Source organism: Nicotiana sylvestris, chromosome 3 (assembly GCF_000393655.2).
Source record: "Nicotiana sylvestris chromosome 3, ASM39365v2, whole genome shotgun sequence".
Taxonomy (NCBI): Eukaryota; Viridiplantae; Streptophyta; class Magnoliopsida; order Solanales; family Solanaceae; genus Nicotiana; species Nicotiana sylvestris.
In genome coordinates this window covers 56,460,731-56,475,959 of record NC_091059.1, presented here as the reverse complement: position 1 = coordinate 56,475,959, position 15,229 = coordinate 56,460,731, and positions in this window count along the sequence as shown.

The window sequence follows — 15,229 nt, the reverse complement described above, 5'->3', positions numbered from 1 at the left end:
ATCTAGTCGTGATGGAACGTAACCCAACCTGCTAGGTAAGCCAAGTAATAGACAACACAACTCAAATGAAAATAATAAAAGCAAATGAGTAAAATAACTGAATTTCTATACAATCTCCCAAGGATTGGTAGGCCAAGTCATGTGCTTCTAAGACTTAGCATTTACACACAACAACAACAACAACAACAACAACAAAAAACCCAGTATGTTCCCACTAGGTAGGGTCTGGGGAGGGTAGTCTGTACGCAGATCTTACCCCTACATAACAAGTAGAGAGGCACTTAGAATTTACAAAGCTAGTATGAAATAAATACCTCATCTGTTCTAAATATACATAAACATATTTGCAAATCTAAAGCTACCATGGGCAAGTAGCAGCTATAAATGGAATGCAGGTACATCTTCAATGCCAGCTCCAACCATACGCAACAACATCAGCTCCAAGATCTACATGCAAGGTGCAAAAGTGTAGTATGAGTACAACCAACCCCATGTACATAATAAGTAACAAACCTAAGCTCAGAAGACGTTCAGAGTCTAATATTTATTGCCAATAACAACTCATATTAATATAACAAGAACAGGAAAGGTAAATGACTTAAGAGATATACACTTATATCCTACACAATTAAGAAAAATTATGCATGTTTTTCTAGTAAAACCGTCAATTCCAAATCTCACAACTACTAAACATGAGTTTAAAAAAAGAACTGCATTCCCAATTCATAAGACCAGATAAGAGGTCCTGTTTACCAATTAGAATGAGAAAAATACATCTTTATGCCTACATGTCAATATACATGTCAAGTCATCAATTATCATATACCATCTAGCATGAGGAATATACATCTCTATGCCTACATGTCAAATGTACATGCCATGTCATAAATGTCACATTACCATCTATCATGAGGAAAATAAATCTCTATACCTATATGCCAAGTATGCATGTCAAATGAATGATTTCACGGTGATATCCCCAGGTACTCTTACCCTCAACATACTCGAGCTGTGTGTCTCAAAAGCCCACTTCATCACACGTACACAATCACTCAGCACTGTGCGGGTGCCTAGAATCAATGCCCATGACTAAAGCACGTGTATGTATATCACTGTGCGTACGCTCATTGCTAGTATGTCAGACTTCGGAGGGGCGGATCTTTCCCAAGAACTAATCAAAAGCCAATATGTCCTACTTCGGCGTGCAGCCCGATCCACATTGATAATAAAGCCAATAAGGCCTACTGTGGCGTGCAACCTGATCCACAATAATAATAATAATAATAATAATAATAATAATAATAATAATAATAATAATAATAATAATAATAATAATAATAATAATAATAATAATAATAATAACAATAGTAACAATAATAATGATAATGATAATAAAGCCAGTATGGCGAGCTACAACGTGCAACCCGATCTACAACAACACTCTCACACGGCTTTAAGGCCCAACTCATTTATCAATCTCTCAAGTCTCAAGGGCTCAATATCTCATATCACTCAGCCCATCAGCTCCACATATGAAAAAACAATATTAACATGTGATGTAACAATAATGATGAACAGAGTCTGAGATATGATATGCAAATAAAGAACAATGACTGAATGTATAATTACAGTTAAATCAGATAACTCAATACAACAGAAATAGTCTCATTAGGTCTCAATCGAATAAGTACATAGCCTAAACATGACTCCTAAATTGAATCAAAGATCAAATAATCAAACAAGTAGGGGAAACACGGATATAACGTGATATGATAGTAGAACAAGAGCGGTACTAGTCTAAAAGTCAACTTGATTCATGATTTTACCAGTGCACACGGACACACCCGTCATCTAGCATGTGCATCACCTTAACACATCACAAATAACAAGGTTCCCATGGATAATTACCCTCAATTACAAGTTTAGAAATGTTACCTAGTTCGATCAAGCCAAATCCAATACTGAGCAAGCCAAACAACACTCTATAAATGCCATCCCGCACAAATCAACCACCAAACGGCTCATCATTTCAACAAGTCGTGGAGCTTTCTCGACCACCAAGAACCATAGCCAAATTCTGAGCTGGCTAATGACGTTACTCTTCCAAACATACCTTAATCAAATTTGATGGCGCTCATTCCAGGTCCAATAATCTCATCTCATCCAGTACAATCTGCTCAACTGACATGTCACACCAGCACCACCTCGGGCCATATACCATGCAACCTGTGTATCAAAAAAACACAACTCGAATACAACCAAAGATGGAAGAAGAACCAAATGAGAGAACCGTCCCGCAAGCTCGACAGATATCACCACAAAGCATAATGCCATGAACTCTTCTCATAGAGAAGAAACAAACACACGAATTAAACACAAGGATCATGTTCCAACACGACTCTACTCCCACATAGAATACCTTGGTCATGATGCTAAAAATCAAGTTGACCTATTTCACCAAGTTCCTTATGAATTACCCTTAAGTTGACACTTCCTTTTGCCAGTACACCACTATCCTTAACAAAATATCACCACAAGAGATCCTAGCATGAAATCACACTGCCCTAAAGCATATAAGCCATTGTATTCACTCTTAAGCACCCAAAATTTCGCATCCGATATACCCACTTTGAAGAGAACTTATGTGAATCTAAAACTATTTACTTAACCCCTCTGATACATAAATATAGAATCCATAATGATACATAAATACCACGAGTCGCAACACTATCCATTGCAAATCTCAGATCTTAGCCTTTTACAAATCTGAAAATTGCTCAAATACCACATATGAATCTTGAATGCATTAGAACTTTCTTGAGAGTCATCTACCCTATTCTAATCTCAAATCCACCACCAATATGAGTTGAACGAATTGTGCTCCGGTAGCACATCAACACCTTAAGAAGTAATCCTTACCTTAATGCAATCGAGTGACTCCCTTTTCTTAACACATTACATCCATCATGCATAAGAAACCCAATCATTCCAAGATTTCCTTATCTCCGTAAAGTATAATACATCATGCATCCAAAAATTTTCTTGCTCAAATCATCCTCAAAACCAACCTCTGCAAGTGATAACCAATCCTCAAATCTACCTCAAACCAAAACTAACATAATACATGACTATGCAACATGATCATCAATATCAGACTCCCCCACTTGGATCAAATCCATATAACTTAACATCCAATAACTACATCATTCTTCCTTACTCCTCTATTTCCATGATCTCACACTGTAATTCTATTAAATTCTTAATGAACCCACGTAGCATTAATCATAGAAATACCTCAAATCATCTACTAAACTCACATTCCTTCTTGTGCTAGTCATGCCAACCTCCTCAAGCGATCCAAACTCAGTTGTAATGTTACCTACAACTACAAGTTAGATTTTGGATAATTACCCTCAATTACAAGTTAGAAATGTTACCTAGTTCGAACAAGCCAAATCCAATACCGAGCAAGCCAAACAACCCTCTAGAAATGCCATCCCGCACAAATCAACCTCCAAACGGCTCAAAACTAGCCAAAAGCAACTCAAAATCATCAAATAATGCCAAAGGAAATAAACCCAAACGATAAAGGTCAAATATTTAATCAAAAGCTCAAAGTCAACCCCAGGCCCGTGGCTCAGAACCCGACAAAACTCGCAAAGTTCGATAACCCATTCAATTACGACTCAAACCATACTAATTTCACTCAAATCCGACTCCGAATTGATATTCAAAGCTCAATTATTCACTTTAGGAAAATTTAGAACACCCCCAATTTTTCCTCTTCAAATCTTTGATTTAGGTGTAAAATTATACGAAAAAATAAAATATATAATAAAAAAAGGTAAAATTACTTACCCTCAAGAATTGGCTGTTTATCTCCGCCAAAATCGCCTTAATTGTGCTCCAAGAACTTAGAAAGTAAAGTAAATGAACTCAAAATCTCGAAATTGGATGCTTTAATGCATTGGCAGTTGTCCTTCTTTGTGATCACATCCACAAACCTTGCGATCATGATTCGAAAAATGTACAACACATTTTTTACCTTTCGTGGTAGCAGCCTTTTCCCCTCGTTCGCAATGAACAAATTTCATTAATCCTTCCAAAACTCTTCCCAGACAACCTATAGTATATTGTCCATAACATTTTGTATAGAACTCCAAGTGATAAGCGGTTTAATTTTCTGAAACCTAGAAATAAAGGGCTACAACTTTTATTTTTGGATCATCTCTAAATTCCTTATGGATTGCAAGATATAAGCTTCCAAAATCAGCTCAGTGACAGTAGAATTTCTTCTTTGTGAACGCAAAGCTTTACGCAAACGCTATTCACAAGTCCAATTTTTCAATTTTACTCTTCGTGATCATGACCGATGCTCTGCATTCGTGATGTACACCCCCGTAACAAAAAGCCATCAGTTGAAAATGGCCTAAAAATAGTCTGAAACCACCCCAAAATTCACCCGAGCCCCTCAGAACCCCGTCCAAACATACCAACAAGTCCCAACACATAACACGGACCTATTCAAGGCCTCAAATCATACATAAGAACATTATAACCACGAATCGTCGATAAAGATCAATCTCTTAAGTTCATAAACTTCAAACTTCGAATCAAACGTCTGTTTAAACCCTAACTAATCTGGCATCCAACTAAACTTTGCACACAAGTCCCAATGACAAAATGAACATATTCCAACTTCCAAAACAACAATCCAAACCTGATAACATCGAAGTCAACTCCCGGTCAAACCTATGAATTTTTCAAACCTTCAAACTGCCAACTTTTACTAAATAGTGCCATAATCATAACTATATATTTTATAAGTCTAAAAAAGCCTAATCAAGCCATAATCATAACCCAAGATGTAATCACATGGTATGCCACATAACTGAGATACTTATAGCAATAACTTCCGACCATAATAGCTGCTCAATAACAAACCCGGTACTGGTAACAAACGTCATATCAAATAAAACCTTGTTAAAAACCTTTCTACACTGCCGATGACAAAAGAAACATGTATAAACTCATAACCACCCATAATTTCAACAAGTTGTGTAGCTTTCTTGGCCGTCAAGAACCATAGCCAAATTCTGAGCTGACTAATTACGTTACTCTTCCATACATACCTTAATCAAATTTGATGGCGCTCATTCCATGTCCAATAATCTCATCTCATCCAGTACAATCTGTTCAACCGACATGTCACACCAGCACCACCTCAAGCCATATATGATGCAACCCGTGCATCAAACAAACATAACTCGAATACAACCAAAGATGGAATAAGAACCAAATGAGAGAATCGCCCTACAATCTCGACAGATACCACCACAAAGCGCAATGCCATGAACCCTTCTCATAGAGAAGAAACAAACACACGAATTAAACACAGGGATCATGTTCCAACACGACTCTGCTCCCACATGGAATTCCTTGGCCATGATGCTAAAAATCAAGCTGGCCTATCTCTCCGAGTTCCTTATGAATTACCCTCAAGTTGACACTTCCTCTTGCCAGTACACCACTATCCTTAACAAAAGATCACCACAAGAGATCCTAGCATAAAATCACGCCGCCCTAAAGCCTATAAGCCACTGTATTCACTCTTAAGCACCCAAAATTATCGCATCCGAGATACCCACTTTGAAGAGACCTTATGTGAATCTAAAACTATTTCCTTAACCCCTCTGGTACATAAATATAGAATCCATAATGATTCATAAATACCACGAGTCGCAACACCATCCATTGCAAATCTCATATCTTAGCCTTTTACAAATCTGAAAATTGCTCAAATACCACATATGAATCTTGAATGCATTAGAACTTTCTCGAGAGTCATCCACCCTATTCTAATCTCAAATCTACCGCCAATATGAGCTGAACGAACTGTGTTCCAGTAGCACATCAGCACCTAAAGAAGTAATCCTCTCCTAATGCAATCGAGTGACTCCCTTTTCTTAACACATTACATCCATCATGCATAAGAAACCCAATCATTCCAAGATTTCCTTATCTCCGTAAAGTATAATACATCATGCATCCAAAAATGTTCTTGCTCAAATCATCCTCAAAACCAACCTCTGCAAGTGATAACCGATCCAAAAGTCTACCTCAAACCAAAACTAACATAATACATGACCATGCAACATGATCGTCGATAGCAGACTCTCCCACTTGGATCAAAGCCATAGAACTTAACATCCGATAAATACATCATTCTTTCGTACTCTACTACTTCCATGATCTCACACTGTAATTCAATTAAATTCTTCATGAACCCACGTAGCACTAATCATAGAAATACCTCAAATCATCTACTAAGCTCACATTCCTTCTTGTGCTAGTCATGCCTACCTCCTCAAGCGATCCAAACTCAGTTGTAACACATATAACCCACCGGTAAGAGAAAACTCTTCACAAAAACATCATAAGGATCACACATCCGTAGACCACCCCACAGGAGATAACCCACCTACTTCACCTCAAACTGGCATTTCACTACACCCTACCATGGTCACAACCATAATGCAATTTCTAAATCTTCCCAACTCTAAACTCGTCAACAAGAGATAAAGATCTATTCCATCCCATAACTAGAAAACATGAAATATCCCTCAATACGTTCATAACTCGAGACTGTATAACACATCAAGATAGAAATCAAGCACCTAATAGTCATTCTCGCATTCCAAGTAAACCATCTCATCTCATCAAAGCCATATGAACATATCCTGCAGTCACATAATACTCATTGTATAGCCATACAACCACTCACTAAGCCCTAAATCCCACTCCTAGGGACACTATCTGATTTATAAGTCCAAAATCACATGCTTACACAATTGAAACTACCGTGCCCAAGCTACGGTCAAACCCTAAACTCAAGTCCTCCGCATTGTCCCATCACGAAAACACAGAAATCATATTTGTACCTCATCGATGGAATCACAAGTCGTCGATGCACAGCTAAGATAGAGAGCTCACATAACATACGAGTGAGTGGATGGAATTCAAAGAGATACGCTTCAATCTGAATCAATGCAGCACGATAAGGAAAGAAAGATGGAAAGTTTATCCTAGATGCTTTGTTGCCTCTCGAAGATAGGTATGGACATCATCATACCGATTCTCAAGGCTCTACTAGACACTTGCTCATGAATCATAGAACCTTTAAACCTAGAACTCTGATACCTACTTGTCATGATCCAAAATCCATCTAGTTGTAATGGAACGTAACCCAACCTACTAGGTAAGCCAAGTGACAAACAACACAACTCAAATGAAAATAATAAAAGCAAATGAGTAAAATAACTGAGTTTCTATACAATCTCCCAATGATTGGTAGAACAAGTCATGAGCTTCTAAGACTTAGAATTTACACACAACAACAACAACAAACCCAGTATGTTTCCACCAGGTGGAGTCTGGGGAGGGTAGTCTATATGCAGACCTTACCGCTACATAATAGGTAGAGAGGCACTTAGAATTTACAAAGCTAGTATGAAATAAATACATCATTTGTTCGAAATATACATAAACATATTTGCAAATCTAAAGCTACCAACGGCAAATAGCAGCTATAAACGGAATGCAGGTACATCTTCAATGCCAGCTCCCACCATACGCAACAACATCAGCTCCAAGATCTACATGCAAGGTGCAAAAGTGTAGTATGAGTACAACCAACCCCATGTACATATTAAGTAACAAACCTAGCCTCATGTTGAAAGTGGCGACAAGCTTAGAAGACGGCCAGAGTCCAACATTAATTGCCAATAAAAACTCATATTAATATAATAAGAACAGTAAAGGTAAATGACTTAAGAGATATACACTAATATCCTACATAGTTAGGAAAATTAGGCATGCTTTTCAAGTAAAATAGTCAATTACAAATCTCACAACTAAATAGCAACTAAACATGAGTTTAAAAAAAAGAATTGCATTCCCAATTCATAACACCAGATAAGAGGTTCTGTTTACCAATTAGAATGAGAAAAGCACATCTTTATGCCTACATGTCAATATACACGTCAAGTCATCAATTATCATATAACGTCTAGCATGAGGAATATACATCGCTATACCTGCATGTCAAATGTACATGCCAAGTCATAAATGTCACATTACCGCCTAGCGTGAGGAAAATAAATCTCTATACATACATGCTAAGTATGCATGTCAAATGAATGATTTCACGGTGATATCCCCAGGTACTCTTACCCTCAACATACTCAAGCTGTGTGTCTCAAAATCCCACTTCATCGCACGCACACAATCACTCAGCACTATACGGGTGCCTAGAATCAATGCCCCTGACTAAAACACGTGTATGTATATCACTGTGCGTGCGCTCATTGCTAGTATGTTAGACTTCAAAGGGGCGGATCTTGCCCAAGAACTAATCAAAAGCCAATATGGCTTACTTCGGCGTGCAGCCCGATCCTCATTGATAATAAAGCCAATAAGGCCTATTGTGGCATGCAACAACAACAACAACAACAACAACAACAACAACAACAACAACAACAACAACAACAACAACAACAACAACAATAATAATAATAATAATAATAATAATAATAATAATAATAATAATAATAATAATAAAGCCAGTATGGCCAGCTGCAGTGTGCAACCCGATACACAACAACACTCTCACACGGCTTTAAGGCCCAACTCATTTATCAACCTCTCAAGTCTCAAGGGCTCACAATCTCATACCACTCAGCCCATCAACTCCACATATGAAAAAATAATATTAACATGTGATGTAACAATGAATGATGAACAGAGACTAAGATATGATATGCAAATAAAGAACAATGACTGAGTGTATAATTACAGTTAAATCAGATAAGTCAAAATAACATAAATAGCTTCATTAGGTCTCAATCGAATAAGTACATAGCCTAAACATGATACCTAACATGAATCAAAGATCAAATAATCAAACAAGTAGGGGAAAACACGGATATAACGTGAAATGATAGTAGAACAAGACTGGTACTAGTCTAAAAGTCAACTTGAATCAGGATTTTTCAGGTGCACGCAGACACACCCGTCACCTAGCATGTGTGTCACCTTAACACATCACAAATAACATGGTTCCCATGGATAATTACCCTCAATTACAAGTTTAGAAATGTTACCTAGTTCGAATAAGCCAAATCCAATACCGAGCAAGCCAAACAGCCCTCTAGAAATGCCATCCTGAACAAATCAACCTCCAAACGGCTCAAAACTAGCCAAAAGCAACTCAAAATCATCAAATAATGCCAAAGGAAATAAACCCAAATTATAAAGGTCAAATATTTAATAAAAATCTCAAAGTCAACCCAGGCCCGTACCTTAGAACCCGACAAAACTCGCAAAGTTCGACAACCCATTCAAATACGACTCAAACCATACTAATTTCACTCAAATCCGACTCCGAATTGATATTCAAAACTCAATTATTCACTTTACGAAAATTTAGAAAACCCCCAATTTTTCCTCTTCAAATCTTTGATTTAGGTGTAAAATTATTCGAAAAAATAAAATATATAACAAAAAAAGGTAAAATTACTTACCCTCAAGAATTGGTTGTTTATCTCCGCCAAAATCGCTTTAATTGTGCTCCAAGAAATTAGAAAGTAAAGAAAATGAACTCAAAATCTCGAAATTGGATGCTTTAATGCATTGGCAGTTGTCCTTCTTTGGGATCACATCCACAAACCTTGCGATCATGATTCGAAAAATGTACAACACATTTTTTACCTTTCGCTGTAGCGGACTTTTCCCCTCGTCCGCAATGAACAAATTTTATTAATCTTTCCAAAACTCTTCCCGGACAACCTATATTATATTGTCCATAACATTTTGTACAGAACTCCAAGTGATAAGCGGTTTAATTTTCTGAAACCTAGAAACAGAGGGAGAACTTTTAATTTTGGATCATCTCTAAATTCCTTATGGATTGCAAGATATAAGCTTCCAAAATCAGCTCAGTGACAGTAGAATTTTTTCTTTGTGAACGCAAAGCTTCCTACGCAAACGCTATTCACAGGTCCAATTTTTCAATTTTACTCTTCGCGATCAGGACCGATGCTCTGCATTCGTGATGTACACCCCTGTAACCAAAAGCCATCAGTTGAAAATGGCCTAAAAATAGTTTGGAACCACCCCAAAATTCACCCGATCCCCTCAGAACCCCGTCCGAACATACCAACAAGTCCCAACACATAACACAGACCTATTCAAGGCCTCAAATCATACATAAGAACATTATAACCACGAATCATTGATAAAGATCAATCTCTTAAGTTCATAAACTTCAAACTTCGAACCAAACGTCCATTTAAACCCTAACTAATCCGGCATCCAACTAAACTTTGCACACAAGTCCCAATGACAAAATGAACATATTCCAACTTCCAAAACAACAATCTGAACTTGATAACATCGAAGTCAACTCTCGGTCAAACCTATGAATTTTTCAAACCTTCAAATTGCCAACTTTTACTAAATAGTGCCAAAACTTTATAGAAACATCGAAATGCAAATCTGGGCATACGCCCAAGTCCAAAATAGCATCCATACCTAATAGAACCATAAAAATTACGATTCGAGGTCAAATACACAAAAGTAAAACTTGGGTAACTCATCCAACGTAAATCTTCCTAGTTAGGAGTCCTTCTTCCAAAAAACTCCAGAATCACTCACAAACCCAATCCAACGATAAATGCAAGTCATAATACATTATATGAAGCTACTCAAGACCTAAAACAACCGAACGGGATGCAAACTCTCAAACCAACTGGTCGGGTCGTTACATTCTCCGCCACTTAAACGTACATTCATCCTCGAACGTGCCAAAAATCGTTCTAAAGCCGTCAAATAACCTTATAAACTTACCATGCACATACTCATGGGTGATTCTGCATTACCCCAATTCATATAAGCTATACAACACAACCTACTGAAGATCCTTATTTCAACTTTAGCCCATAAACCTTAGAATAAAATCTCTAATATTCGGAATCCATTACAAGTCTAAAAAAGCCGAATCAAGCCATAATCATAACCCAAGATGTAGTCACATGGTATGCCACATAACTGAGATACTCATAGCAATAACTTCCGACCATAATAGTTGCGCAATAAAAAACCTGGTACTGGTAACAAACGTCATATCAAATAAAACCTTGTTAAGAACCTTTCTACACTGCCAATGACAAAAGAAACATGTATAAACTCATAACCACCCATAATTTCAACAAGTTGTGTAGCTTTCTCGCCCGCCAAAAACCATAGCCAAATTCTGAGCTGACTAATGACGTTACTCTTCCAACATACCTTAATCAAATTTGATGGCGCTCATTCCATGTCCAATAATCTCATCTCATCCAGTACAATCTGCTCAACCGGCATGTCACACCAGCACCACCTCGAGCCATATACGATGCAACCCGTGCATCAAACAAACACAACTCGAATACAACCAAAGATGGAATAAGAATCAAATGAGAGAACCTTCCTGCAAGCTCGACAGATACCACCAAAAAACGCAATGCCATGAACCCTTCTCATAGAGAAGAAATAAACACACGAATTAAACACAAGGATCATGTTCCAACACGACTCTGCTCCCACATGGAATACCTTGGCCATGATGCTAAAAATCAAGCTGGCCTATTTCTCTGAGTTCCTTCTGAATTACCCTCAAGTTGACACTTCCTCTTGCCAGTACACCACTATCCTTAACAAAAGCTCACCACAAGAGATCCTAGCATGAATCATGCCGCCCTAAAGCCTATAAGCCACTGTATTCACTCTTAAGCACCCAAAATTATCGCATCCGAGATACCCACTTTGAAGAGACCTTATGTGAATCTAAAACTATTTCATTAACCCCTATGATACATAAATATTGAATCCATAATGATACATAAATACCACAAGTGGCAACACCATCCATTGCAAATCTCATATCTTATCCTTTTATAAATCTAAAAATTCCTCAAATACCACATATGAATCTTGAATGCATTTGAACTTTCTCGAGAGTCATCCACCCTATTCTAATCTCAGATCCACCGCCAATATGAGCTAAACGAACTGTGTTCCGGTGGCACGTCATCACCTAAAGAAGTAATCCTCACCTTAATGCAATCGAGTGACTCCCTTTTCTTAACACATTACATCCATCACGCATAACAAACCCAATCATTCCAAGATTTCCATATCTCCGTAAAGTGTAATACATCATGCATCCAAAAAATTTCTTGCTCAAATCATCCTCAAAACCATACTCTGTTAGTGATAACCGATCCACAAGACTACCTCAAACCAAAACTAACATAATACATGACCATGCAACATGATCGTCGATAGCAGACTCTCCCACTTGGATCAAAGCCATAGAACTTAAAATCCGATAAATACATCATTCTTCCTTACTCCACTATTTCCATGATCTCACACTGTAATTCAATTAAATTCTTTATGAACCCACGTAGCACTAATCATAGAAATACCTCAAATCATCTACTAAGCTCACATTCCTTCTTGTGCTAGTCATGCCAACCTCCTCAAGCGATCCAAACTCAGTTGTAACACATATAGCCCACCGGTAAGAGAAAACTCTCCAAAAAAACATCATAAGGATCAAACATCTGTAGACCACCCCATAGGAGATAACCCACTTAGTTCACCTTAAACTGGCATTTCACTACACCCTACGATGGTCACAACCATAATGCAATTTATAAATCTTCCCGACTCTAAACTCATCAACAAGATATAAGAATCTATTCCATCCCACAACTAGAAAACATGAAAGATCCCTTAACACGTTCATAACTCGAGACTATATAATACATCAAGACAGAAACCAAGCACCTAATAGTCGTTCTCGCATTCCAAGTAATCCATCTCATCTCATCAAAGCCATTTGAACACATCTTGCTGTCACATCATGCTCATTGTATAGCCATACAACCACTCACCGATCCATAAATCGCACTCCTAGGGACACTATCAAATTTATAAGTCCAAAATCACATGCTTACACAATTGAAACTACCTTGCCCAAGCTACTATCAAACCCTTAACTCAAGTCTTCCGCATTGTCAATCATGAAAACACAGAAATCATATCTCGTACCTTATCCATGGAATCACAAATTGTCGATGCATAGTTGAGATAGAGAGCTCACATAACATACGAGTGAGTGGATGAAATTCAAAGAGATACGCTTCAATCTGAATCAACGCCGCAGGATAAGGAAAGAAAGATGGAAAGTTTATCCTAGATGATTTGTTGCCTCTCGAATATAGGTATGGACATCATCATTCTGATTCTCAAGACTCTACTAGACACTTGCTCATGAATCATAGAACCTATAAACCTAGAGCTCTGATACCTACTTGTCATGATCCAAAATCCATCTAGTCGTAATGGAACATAACCCAACCTACTAGGTAAGCCAAGTAACAGACAACACAACTCAAATGAAAATAATAAAAGCAAATGAGTAAAATAACTGAATTTCTATACAATCTCCTAATGACTGTTAAGCCAAGTCATTGTAAGGCCCCGGAAAATTTTGCTAAGTAATTTAGGATTTTATGGTGCCATATAGGCTAATTATAATATTTTATGTTCTATCATGATGAAAATCAATTGGATTTGGTAAATAAGTGTATAAGTCTTATAATGTGTAATATGGGGTCTAATAGGAGGACTAAATCTAAGTCAAATTGGAAAATTTCATACTAGGCTAAAATTCCAAATGAGTTCACACATGTCAACATTTTGGACGAGCATATCTAAATATATATATATTATATGGTAAATAATCTATCAAATGAATGGTATTCGAGTCTAGTTTTGAACGCTTCAAACCGTTTGTTATTTGGAATTTCCTACACAAAGTTATGATCTAATTACCAAAGACTAGATTTGCGACCAATTTTGCGATCGCAAAATAACTATGCGGACCGCATATGTGTCGCATAATGAAGCAGTGTCGGGAAAAATGTTATGCTGTCATATGTTGATTATGCTGTCGCATAATGATTATACTGCAAGAATGCTGCCCACATTTTGATTATGCTATAGCATAATTGCACCACATATTTGACTTCGGGGGTCATTTTTGGAAATTTTTATATCTGAACCCACTTTAATAAATAAGCTTTGGGGATTCATTTGGGACCATTTTTATGCTAAATCTAGAGAGAGGTGAGAGAATTTTAGAGAGATAAAGAGGGAACGTAGCCTCCTAATCATCAATTTTGCACAAACCCTCAAGAATCAAGCATGCTAATCTCTAGCTCACTATCTTCCGGATTGTTATTGCTAGAGGTGTTGGTGAATTGTAGAAACTTAAGAAAAGCTTAAACAAGATATGTATGGCTAAAAATCCTTCTTAGAAATAGAGCTCCCATGGTGTCCCCGCATATGTTGTAAGTCCGAAATTTGATTTATGTAGTATTTGTTATTTCAAAGGATTTTGTGGTGCAAGAATATATGTGAAAGGTGTGTCTCAATGTGTTCAATGTGTTATTCTTGGTAAATCGGGGATATGTGAAGAATGTGAACTATATGCTAAATTTCCTAGATTTCAAGTCAAGTTTAAATTGTGATTATTATGCTGAATCATGAGAATTCCTCTCTATGCTTACAACTTGAATTGCTCTTGTATGTGCCCATTATCTTAAATTGCAAGTTTGATGTTGAAAGTGAAAGTGATGTGGAATGTGAGTTATGAAATGTGTCCTAATGCCAAGTATGATGTGATAACTATGGCCCTAAGTGCCTATGAATTGATATATGTGAAATAAAGATTGAAATGAGATGATTAATGAGAAAGGAACAATGCCTTGGTAAGGCGGCCTAGCCGGTTGGGCCATGATCGGATGCCCTGCCGCGCACATGGTGGTATTGTGCTGATATTGAATTCCGAAAAGTGAGAATGAGATTGTGATTGAGGTACATGTCTTAAATGATGCAACTTAGCCTATCGGGTCGTGATCAGACTCTGCTCAAGAAAGCAGTGGTATTGTGAATGATGGTGAAAAGTATTAAATGCCCCAAACTAAATCTATGGAAATTATGTGAAAGCTATGTGATTCCTTTTATTTGATGATATAGTGATTGTTTAAAGCTTCTGTTGAATCCTTATGATCTCTTTGTTCTTGTATGGTTGTTTTCTAATGATATGGTGTTTAGTTAT